The sequence below is a fragment of the Chrysemys picta genome, chromosome 2, assembly GCF_011386835.1.
Source record: "Chrysemys picta bellii isolate R12L10 chromosome 2, ASM1138683v2, whole genome shotgun sequence".
NCBI lineage: Eukaryota > Metazoa > Chordata > Testudines > Emydidae > Chrysemys > Chrysemys picta.
Window position 1 is genome coordinate 282,536,235 of NC_088792.1, and position 12,239 is coordinate 282,548,473.

A 12,239-nucleotide genomic window follows, 5' to 3' on the forward strand; every position below is an offset into this window, starting at 1 on the left:
ACATCAGCGAGCCGACTTGCACGGATGGTTGTATCCATGTTACCCTAATTAGTTGGCCAATTTAATGTCAAACAAAAGCGATATGGCATCAAGTTTATTACATGGCCAAAAAGCCACGGTTTTCCAATCAAGAAAGAGGACAACTTTGGATAAAAGCCCATTCTGGTTCAGTGGCAAGGTGAAGACTGTATTAGAAATAAAAAAGCAATATGCAACAAATGGAAAATGGGGTAATAGATAGCAATCAATATAAATTAGAAGTTATAAAGTGCAGAAAATTGTTAAGGGAAGCCAAAGACATCAGGGCTAGCGGGGTAAGTGTATTAGGAACAAAAGAAATCCTAGCAATGATATAGGTCCATTACTAGATGCAGATGCTAAAATTGTTAATAATGATGTAGAAAAGGTAGAAGCATTGAATAAATATTCTGTTCAGTATTTGGAAAGAAGCAGGATGATGTACTTATATCATATTAGGATGATGAAGTGCTTTCCAATCCATTCGTAACTAAGGAGGATGTTAAACAACATCTACCAGGGATAAATAGTTTTAAATCAGCAGGCCTGAATAGCTTGCACACAAGTGTCCCAGAAGAGTTGGCTGAGGATATCTTTGGCCCTCTGATGTTCATTTTTAACACACATTGGAATATCAGGGAAATTCCAGAAGACTGGAAGAGTGCTAATCTTATACCTGTATTCTAAAAGGGTAAATGGGATAACCTGGGTAACTATAGGCCAGTTAGCCTGACATCAATCCCAGGCAAACTAATGGACACATTGATAAGGGATTAAACTGGTAAAGATTTAAAGGATAGGAATATAATTAATAACAGTCAACATGGCTTTATGGAAAATAGGTCTTGTCAACCAAACTTGATTTCATTCATTGATGAGATGACATGCTTGGTTGATAAAGGTAACTGCAGAGATGTCATATAGTTTTGTATGGCATTTGACTTAGTACCGCAGGACTTTTTGATTAAAAAAGTAGCACTAGCCAATGTTAACAAAGCACAGGCAAAATGGATTCAGAACTGACTAAGTGATAGACCTCAAAAAGTGGTTGTCAATGGGGACTCAACATCAAATGAGGGTGTTTCTAGAGGCGTTCTGCAGAGCTCAGTACCTGGCTTGATGCTATTCAACATTTTAATCAATGCAAAACGTAAAAAATAAATAGAAAATGGCTCGTAATACAATTTGAGAATGACAGAAAGATTGGTGAAGTGGTAAATAATGACGAGGACAGGGCGTTCATACAGCGCTATCTGCATCACTTGGTAACCTGGGCCCATTAAACAAAATTAGTTTAATACAGGCACATTCAAAGTTGAACATCTACGAACAAAGAGCACAGGCCTTACCTATAGAACGGGGGACTGTATCCTGGAAGCAGTGACTCTAAAAAGCACTTAGGGGTCAGAGTGGACAAGAAATTCAGCAGGAACCCTCAGCGTGAAGCTATGGCAAAAACTGCAAGTGTGATGGCCAGTGATATAAACAGAAGAGGTGTGAATAGGAGTAGGCAGGTGATTTTACCTCTGTAAATGGTATTGGTGAGACTGATCCTGGAATACTGTGTACAGTTCTGCTGTCCACGTTCATAAACGGATGTTGAGCCATTGGAGAGGATGCAGAGAAGAGCCACAAAGAGGGTTTGAGGATTAGAGAAAATACCTTACAGTGAGAGCCTTGAAGAGCTGAGTCTGTGGAGTTTCTCACAAAGAAGAACAAGAGCTGATTTGATTACAGTGTACATGTATCTTTATGGGGAGAAAATAGCAGGTACTAAAGAGGTCTTTTAACTAGCGGAGAAAGGCAACACAAGAACCAGTGCGTGGGAGTTGAAGCCAGACAAATTCAAGTTAGAAACAAGGCACACTTTTTTCATTGTGAGAGTGATTAACCATTGGAACAAACTACCCCAGGGAGTGGTGGATTCGCCGTCACTTGACACCTTCAGATCAAGACGGGCTGCCTTGCTGGAAGACATGCTTTAGTCAAACGCAAGTTATTGTCCTCAGTAACTCAGTAAAATGTCATGGCCTGTGATACACAGGAGGTCAGACTATATGATGTAATCATTCCTTCTGACCTTGAACTCTATGAATCTATAAACCAGCCATGGAGATTTTAGTGGCTTGTAGATGTCAGACAGATTAGGGAAGGGTTAAGATATACACCTGTCTATGGGATAGAAAATAAGCAGTCTTTTCTCCTCAGAGCAAGAACCAAAAAAAACATTATTTTATTATCATAGAGGCTCAAGAAGGAAAGGAACGATTTTATACATCCAAATCCCTGCTGGTGCAAGATTATTTCTGGCAAGACATTTTCTATTGCCTTCTCAAGTCTAGTTTTAAAAGTTCCAAGCAAAATTCCCCACCCGTTTCCTGAGAAGCATCTAAAGAGATTCTGAATTTAGCTGCCTTCTCATACCACCATCACACTACATTTTATTTCCACATGGTCCCGTGGAATAAGGATGAACTAGGTAGAAGGAGAAGTAAGTTGAATTTGCACTGCAGGCATGATCTTTCTGGGTGACCTTGGGAAGCTGCATAATCTCCCAGAAGTGAAAGACTTTGGGGTAAAGGACCGCAGAATCGGTCCCTTGTGTCTCAGTTCCCCTTCTGTAAAATGGGGATGATTTGAATGCCAGAAGGGACCAGTCTGACCTCCTGTATAATGCTGGTGAGAGAACATCTCTGAATTAATTCCTCTTTGAACTAGAGCAGATCTTTTAGGAAAAAACCCATTCAATCTTGATTTTAAAATTGCCAGTGATAGAGACGATGCACTGTCCTACTTCCCAGGTGCCAGGATAAACTCATCGGTATATGTGAGGTGTCTAGACACATTTAAGAACCTAAGAGAAATCATATTTGGTGTAAATGCACAGCAGATGGTTATTCGAGCTCGTATGTGTGTATGCAATACTCTCATTAAATAAATATTTCAGTGACAACAAACAGAAAGCCCCCCGGGCAGGAAAGAACTAGTAACATGCAAAGAGACTCTACTCTAACCAAGACATTATCTAAAAGGCGTGACGTGAAGCTGCAAACGAAAAGGTGATATCTTCTCCTCCCCGGGTTCAAAGGATTCCTTTCATGTGCTGCGTGCCAGGAGGCAGTAAAGAGAAAGAAAATGCTGTATGCAGATAGGCTGGGCTTCATCACACATTGGGATCCTGAAATGAATTGTGCCAGGAAGGAGACAGAAGGAGAAGCTTAATCAAAGGTGTTTAAGAGGAGGAACAGCATAAGGCACAATCCCTCCCCGAGTTCCTTGGCCTTTCCGGGAGTGCCGCCTACTGCTCAGCCTTCTCCTGAGCTGGGGTGGAAGGGAGAGACGGAGCCGCCCTGTAGGGAGCAAGACTTGGACCTCGTCTGGATATAAGGATTGCAGTCAGGACCAGGCCTTGAATAAGGCATGCAAGGGCAGGGACACTCCGCTCAGCATTTCCCTCTCCCTCATGGAGGGCAGGTCCATCCGTGGCTATTAGCCAAGATATCAGGGACACAACCCCATGTTCTGGGTGTCCCTAGGCCTCTGATGGCAGAGACGGAACAATTTTTTCAGTAGGGGTGCTGAAAGCCAGTGGTCCCCAAACTTTTTACCTCGCACCCCCACCCCACACCTGTCCGTGCGCCCTCTCCTCAGAGCTGGGGCCAGGACTGGGCCATGGCTCCAGGAGGGTGCGGGGAAGCGGACAGGGGTAAGGGGGCTGAGTCTGGGACCACAGCTGGGGGCGGAAGCAGATCCTCAGATGTGGGTCCTGCAGCCAGAACCCCACATGTGAGGCCAGGAACAGAGCCCCAAGCACAGGGCAGGTGGCAGCTGGGACCCCACGTGTGGGTTTGAGAGCAGAGCCCTGGGTGCAGGGCTGGCGGCCAGGACCCTGCACAAAAACTGGGGGTGCTGCAGCACCCCCTGCACCACTAGTTCCCGTGCGTATGTCAAACGGTACTGGACGACAGCGGATGGGTCACTCGATAATTGCCCTGTTCGGTTTATTCCCTCTGGGGCACCTGGCACTGGCCACTGTCGGAAGACAGGACACTGAGCTAGATGGACCTTTGGTCTGACCGATCTTATGTTCTCCCCTCCCACATGCACGCAAAGACCAGTCACCATCTAATCTTCTGCTTCCGCCTCAGTCAGCAGCGAGTTTGAGCAGTGCCTTCGATCGGGGAGGCTTCACAAGGTTCCGGAAAGGGGCGTGTTGCTCCCTGCTCTGCTTTAATGTAATTGTCGCAGGTGTGGAACTTGAATGTGTCTGGTTTTATCGAAGGTAATTTTGTGACTGACTGTTTTTTGGGATGGGGGGAGGTATGGGGTGCTGCAGGCTTTTCTCATGGTGAAGGAAAACGTAGCTCTGACCTCAGGGTCAGCACCAGCCTCCTGGGTGCAGAGTAGATGGAAACTCATCCCTGAAAAGTGCTGCCTGCGGTCAGGGGGAGGGCACAAGGAAAACTAAGGACCAAGATTCCCATGAAGCAATCACTGAAATCTGCGGATATACCCACACTGATGCCAATGGGCCCTGGGTTGGGCACTGGAGTCATGGGGGGGCAGGCAGTGGAGGGACTGAAGGTTAAACCTCCTAAGGGTAAGTCAACACAAAATCTGCTACTATGGCTTTTTCACCTTTGTAGCACAGGCCCTGGTGCAGGTCTGATGGTGGCTGGGATCTCAGCGGGGTGATACATCAGGGTCCAGTCAGCAGCTGTGTGGCCAGTGTCCCTAGAACCCCCGTGAAGCTACACCATGAGGTGGGGTTCTCCAGCCACGACGTGGCAGGACTGGGGTTTAGCTGCTCTCCCCTCTCACTCGCACAGGGATGCTGCACTGTGACATAAAGTTCCACCTGTGGAACTCTCTTCCCCTTGGAACAAGCTGGAGGGACCCATGTGGTATGGAATTTGCAGGGACTTCCACCCTCTACGTGGGCGTCTCTCAGGAAGGGAACACTTAGGGTTAGAATCACAAATAGACTTAGGTACCTAACTGCCACTTCAGGCCCCAAAGTCCCAGAATCAGGCCCCGCTCGGATTCACCAAATCCCCGCTCAGTTGCCACCAAACCCTGTAGGTGCCTAAACATGTTTGATGCCTAAATTTTTGCAGTCAAAAGTTCCCTAAGCACCTATGTTTCTGCCTGTGCAAGTGCTCAGCGCAGCCCTCACCAGGTGTCTGGATGCCTAAGACCCCGAGCAATGCATGGACCGGAGGAAGAGACGCGTTCCTCCATCTCACAATCTGGTAAGCGCGCTCAGAGTTCACCTACCAGATCAGGCTCCTGTAGGCGAGTGTACACAACACGGCAGGAGTGGGAGGCAGCAGATTTCCCTCCTTGTTTTTAGCCTACTGGTGAGGTACGCATCTGGGATGTAGGAGGCCCCTGGTTCAAGCCCCCCTCTGCTTGATGGGCAACAGGGATATGCAGCCTCTCAGATACATGCCCTAGCCACTGAGCTAGGGGATATTCTGATGCGGTGAGTCCTCAGCCTCTCCTATTAAAACTGTCCCACTCTGGGTTTAGTAATTAAAGAGTTGTGGGGCCAGTGAGGGAAAGCATGAGAGAGGCCCCTCCACCCCATCACAATAGCCCTCCGGCACTCCCCATGGAGGTGGCTGACTGCTGTTCAAATCACACGCACACTAGCAGAGGGGGCACCCGAACAGGGCGCTCCCACACCCCCAGTGAGTGACCTAATCACTACGCCACAAGTGAGGAAGGAGCTCTTCCCCTTCCCCCACAGAGGGTCGACAGCTGAGGGAATCCCAACCAGAGGCAGGGGCCTGCCCCCGCAGCTGAGGCGCTGAACTCTCTGAGAGAGGGTGAGGTTCAGCGCACAGCCCTTGGCTCGGCATCTCCAGTTGACTAGCTTAGTTTGGGAGCCACTTAGCCTTCTGGCTTTTCTCAATCCCCTTCTCAGGTCCCTTTCCCTCTCCATTCATTGGCTGGGGATCCTAGATGCTGAATGCCAGCTCTGTGAATCCCTGTGATTTTCTAGGCACCTACAAGTTAGGCGTGGTGACATGCCTAAATCCCTTTGAGTCTGGCCCTTACTCTTCCCGTGGTTTTTTCAAAGGTGACTAACTCCCATTGGCAGTGAATGAGAGTTAGGCACCAAAGCACCATCTGTGCCTTTTAAAGTCTACCCCACTGACTTTGTAGCTCTAAATCTCTTTCAAGAATTAAGCAGCCTCTGCTCGCTCCTGATACCTCCCCACGTGATCACTTGAAGGAAAGACAATGCGCACTGGCAGATGACTAGAACGCAGCCTATAAATAATGAAAGTCTGGTAAAAGTCTGTCAGCTGTGTGATAGCATACTTCAGCTGCTAGGAACTCTTGGCTTTGATTGTCCTCCCAAAACCAAAAGGAGAATTACTTTGATCAAAACATTACGGAAACCAATTTACTATTAAATCTGAAGCCTTTGCTTACCAGACAGCAAGAAACAGTGATTAGAGAGGTGTGAATTTTGCATCCGTTTGCAGCTTGTTCTAATATCCCCAGCTCTTTTTGTTGCCTCTAGTCACAAAGTCAAAGTAAATACCAATCACTTTGAAAGCCTCTCTCCTCTGACATTTCCTTTCCCTTGAAATCACACTTTATTTGCATTTAGGAACCTGGCAATGCTGGCATGAAACGTGGGGCAAGACATGCTGGGGAGAAAAAAATCCCTTGGCCTTTATTCGTGTCATAAGAAATAAAACTCTTGGAAATCAACTCATTTACACGTAGATGCATGTGCTGCATCTGATTATTGTTTTCATTTTTCTACCTTTGCACTCACACAGCTGAGGAAAGCAGGAGGAGCAGGGGGTTGGAAGACAGTAATGGGACACCACCTTTCCACTCCCCCGATTCTAGATCAGCCAGGGGTGAGAACGGACCTAGCTACAATTTAGAGCAGCCCAAGAGCTGCTCTAAATTAGGTCAACTGTAGTGGTCAAAAAGCGATGAATGACTAAATGGAAAGTGTGATTCAACTCTGATCATAGCATTTGCTGCCACTCCTGCTGTAAAATTCCACGCAAAGGGCTAGTGTTAGCACATCAGTACATTTCTGTGATCAAGCTCAAAGAAATTTTATCCCACACTCATCATCATTGTATCTGAGCGCTTTCCAGTCATGCATTAAGGAAAATGATTAACGTCTGTCACATGTGGTTCATTCTCTGTCTCGTCTCCCCAGGAGGAGAATTATGTGTGCAGTGGAGGGGTTTTTTTGGGGGGGGGGAGGGATTGTTTTTTTAGTCCTTCTCTGCACTAGTTTTGTCGGCAAAAGGCAGCATAGGTGTACACACTTCAATGCTACTTTTGGTAGCAAAACTCTCCTGCTTTGCTGACAAAAGCAAACGACCTCATAGAGCTTTTTGCAGCAAAGTTAAAGCCACAAAGCGTCAGTGTAGACGCTGCCATTCGTTATGCCGCTCTAACTGGCTTCCTCCAGTATCCCACAATGCCCACTGCGACCGCTCTGCTCACTGTTTTGAACTCCACTGCCCTGCATCCAGCCTCACAGGCATGCACCCCTCCCTTTTCAAAAAACAGTGAGCTTTGACTTTCCTCAGCGTGGAGAGCTCACACGGCTACTGTCCAGCTGCGCATACCGCTCCCAGCAGCAAAACAGCAAACACGCTCTTGCCCGGACTACAGGGGAGGGGTGGGTCATGGGTCTGTGGGCTGAGGAGGCTGTGGGAGAACTCGGAGGGAACCATTAACGTCCTGCTCTCCCCGGCACTAGGAACACAGCGGCAGGCAGGGCAGGCTGCTGCTGTGGGGCAGGGGAGATTGCTGTGCTGTGCAGAGCCAGGGAGGGAGGTGGGGGCTGATGCGTGTAGGGGGTGCCTTCCTCCCCTGCCTCCGGACTGGTTGCTTCCAGCTGCTGTTTAAACTTAAAGAGACAGTGTGCCGACACACTCACCCTCCCCCATCACACACACTGCCTCAACGCACACTGTCTCTCTCACATACACACTCGTCCCCACACACACACTCTGTCTTCCCCCCCCCACATACACACACTCCCTGTCACACACTCTCCTCCCCTCTCCCCCCTCACACGCTTCAGTCGAAAAGCGGCTGGCAATCTGGTAGGATGCCCATGGAATGATGGGATTGAGAAACCTGCATCATGTGACACTGTCCCTGCCCCATGCAAATCCTTTCCAAAGCATCTCACAGCCAGTTGCACAGTGGGATAGCTACCCACAATGCACTGCTCTCTGTGTTGATGCAAGAGCTGCTAGTGTGGATGCGCTCTGCCGACCCAAGGAGCATAGTGTGGACACGCAGCAGTGGTTTAATTAAAGCGGTGGCTATATGTCAGTATAACTTTTGTCAATAAAACTCTGTAGGGTAGACAAGAACTTAATGTACCCACTGCTCTGTGTTTATATTAGAGATGGCAGCTGGGAGAAGTGTGCCCTGAACTGGAAAGGGTGAGGTTTGGGATGGTCCTTAGTTGCTGAAGGAGCTCCTTCCACAGTCTTGGACCAGCCCCATGGCATGTTCTGTCTCCTTGTGACAGAGTGCTGAGAACCAGCAGCTGAACCAGCACTCCGTAAGTCCAATTAGTTTCCCCGGAGAAGGGCCTGAGTGAGGGAGGGTGGGGCTGATTACTAGATGAGTCTCAGCTGGGGAGAGCTAAGGAGATACTTAATCCATTAAATAGAAGCGTAGAAAGACACAAGTGCACGGAGACTGAGTGTGAGCACAAGGGTGGGAGAGGTTAGGAAGGCCAGGGTAAAGGGAGATCTCTTCCCTCTCTTTTCTCTGGGAAAGGGGGATGATGTTGGGAAGTCAGTGTGTGACGGGGTCTCTGGGGTGAAACTTGGAGTGTGGGACCACTGAGCCCTCCAAACCCACCAGCCTGGGCTGTCCCTCACACTGTGATGCTGACACCAAGCTACAACCCTCTGACAGGCATTGCGCTTACACCACCATCCTGAGGCAGGGACACACCCAACTGTGTTACATGAATGCTCTCCCAGCCACTCACCCCAGGACTGTACTGTCTTGCCCTGGTCAGAAGTCTGCCCAGTGTAAGCTCATTACCCAGTTTGCCACTTCTTCACAGGAAAATGGACACACACCAGTCTTTGTAGTCTGAGCTGAGATTCCCCCAAGCACTTCAACCAAAACACACTGGTTTAGGTAAAATATAAAGCAGATTTATTAACTACAGAAAGATAGATTTTAAGTGATTATAAATAGCAGGTGTAGAGATCAAAGTTTGGTCATCTAAGAAACAAAAATAAATTCACAGTCTAAGTCTAACTTGAACAAACTCAGCAAGATTTGAATCAACCAATGTCTCACCCTGACAAGCAGGTTACAGTTCCTTGATACACAAACGGGGACTACCTTGCAGCCTGGGACCAAACTTCCCCAGTTCAAAATCTTTGTCCTCCAGACATTTTTCTAGGTGTTGAGATGGAGGGGAGAGAGGCCACATCATAATGTCACTGTCTCTCTTCTATACTTTCTTCCAGATGCTAGAAAGATCCTTGCTGTGACATGGGTTATCCCGTCCCCTTGGTGTATGTGCCTTCTCTGAGAAGCCTCTGGGAGAGGCTGTTAGTCTTTAAGGTGCCACCAGACTCCTTGTTGTTTTTGTAGATACAGACTAACACGGCTACCCCCTGATTCTTGACACCTCTGGGAGAGTGGATTGAGTGTCGATGAGCCATTGATGACCATCTGGCCGGTGATGGTTATTCCTTTGTTGTCACTGAAAGACTGGCCGTGGGCATTCCCAACCTCACAGCATATTTCAGTAACACATATAGCAATATTTCCCAAGGTGCTATGCTGAGGTACAGAGTGACACACACTGTAAATAGAATTGCTGCACAGGACTGGAAAAGGTGGTGGCTGAGCTAACATAAATAAACTACTCATCTGTGTTTACACACTGGAGATGTTAGAGCCATTTGCACGAGATGATGGGAGCAGAGGGCCACACCCTGCCACACTCCTGCACAGATGAGCATAATTTTTAGGGTAGAAAGGTCAATTGTGCCAGAGGAATGGAGTATTTGACCACGGTCACCATCTGGGAGCTTCTTTTAGATGTACTGGGCTCAGCCCATGAAGCATCTCGAAGTTAAGGACCGAGATCTTGAACTTGAGTCTCCGTCAAGAGAACAAGCACTGCAATGTTAAGGTTCCAAACGCCATCTTAATTGTCTATGCCTTTAAAACATTATCGTTACAACTGCTCATATAACTCAGGTTAACTATGTTATGATTTAGTTGGGGATTGGTCCTGCTTTGAGCAGGGGATTGGACTAGGTGACCTCCTGAGGTCTCTTCCAACCCTAATGTTCTATGCTTCTATGTTTGTTACAGTATTTTTATATTTTCTACACATGATAATGCCCAAATATGTTTTTTATTACTTGTCTAGTTCCCTTTATTAGTATTATTGCATGGCATTATTATTATAGATAGGGCTGGTAACACCACCTGTTATTAAGGGGGCCTAACATTTCCTATTGTTAGACCCTGCTTTTAGATGATTATAACGTTGCCAAAGTTGAACATTTTGGGCTGATGTTTTTCATGCCAAGTGTCTACCACAGGATGAACTTTTTTGGAAATTTTCAGCCAAAACGGTTCAACCATTTCCATGAAAAAGACACGTGAAAAATATTTCATTTTACCAACATTAAAAAATTCTGGTGAACTATTTTTTTGTGAAAAGATGTAGTGGCCCCTGTGTTTTGGAGCAGAAACCTGAAATGTGTCCCTGGGTAGCTTTTGTGTCAGAGCAGTGCCTTTTGCCATCTGTATGAAAAATCTGCCCAAATTTAGCCATGCTACAAACCATCCAATAATCACAGTTCACACAAACTTAGTAAAGACGAACTGGATTTTAGCAGCTAACTTCCCTGAAGATTCCAGCTGTGCTGAGCATGCTCCAACCTGGAGCTGAGCAGGACATGCTGTGCAATTGCATCTTGCTGTGTTCAGGCTAGGGTGACCAGATAGCAAGTGTGAAAAATCAGGACACTTTTTTACGGGGGGTGGATGGGGGGGGCAGTGGGGGGATAGTTGTGTATATAAGACAAGGCCTGTAATATTGGGATGGTCCTGATAATATCGGGGTGTCTGGTCATCCTAGTTCAGGCACCTGAACTGAGAGCAGGGAGCCTGTTTCTTCTGTGCTCTCAATGACCCTCCTGCTGGACCCAGGCAGTGTGGAGGAGGAAACGGCCTGATATGAATGCAGGAGGGACAAAAGCCAGACATAGAGGGGAGGTGGGGGGAATAGATTAGGACAAGGAGCTGTGGGGAAGAAACAGGAACTAGGAGTTGAGGATTGGGACAGGCTAAGTGAGGAGACTGGGAATGGAGCAAGGAGTCGGGGTGGGGAAGAGACAGGACTGGGACAGGGACAGGTTGGAAGGGGAATGGGCAGACGGGGTCACATTGTGGGAGGGATATGGGCAAGAGAGTCTGTACTCGCTAGAGCACACTCCTCTCCAGACCTGGGAATGGAACCCCAACTTCCTGAGTCTCATCATCCCTCTATTGTCTGCAAATATCTGTGACACCCTCTGGCTCAGCGTCCAAAAATAGCATGTGATCGTGTAATGAAGACTGTATCACAATGCATATGCAGAAGAATGGCAAATTAAGCTTGCACAAGCATCCTTAAGTTTGGCATTTCCTTAGGTCTAAGTGCTTGACTTTGCAACCTTAACAATGTTCTTTGAACATAGCTTTTTGTGTGTAATCATGATAGATGCTGTTTGCAGACGGTGCACAGGGAGAGATAGGAGTTGATGGACAATGGTTTGGAAGGTTGTCCCCATGTATCCATGCTGCAACATATCCCCTTTGCTCTGTGATGATAAGCAGAGACGGACCTTGGGCCTTTTATCTTCCACTTTCGAATCTTGTCGTATGAATAAACACTTTCTTCATGTTAATACTGCCTCATAAATCGCCCCCTCAATGGGAGAGACAAGCAGGAAATTGGCAATGTATGGGAACTATCCAAAGAGCCATGGAAGGGCTGGCTCAAAAGGCCAGCACCTATAATATATGGAGATATACCTATCTCCTAGAACTGGAAGGGACCCCGAAAGGTCATTGAGTCCAGCCCCCTGCCTTCAATAGCAGGACCAAGTACTGATTTTTGCCCCAGATCCCTAAATGGCCCCCTCAAGGATTGAAGTCACAACGCTGGCTTTAGCAGGCCAATG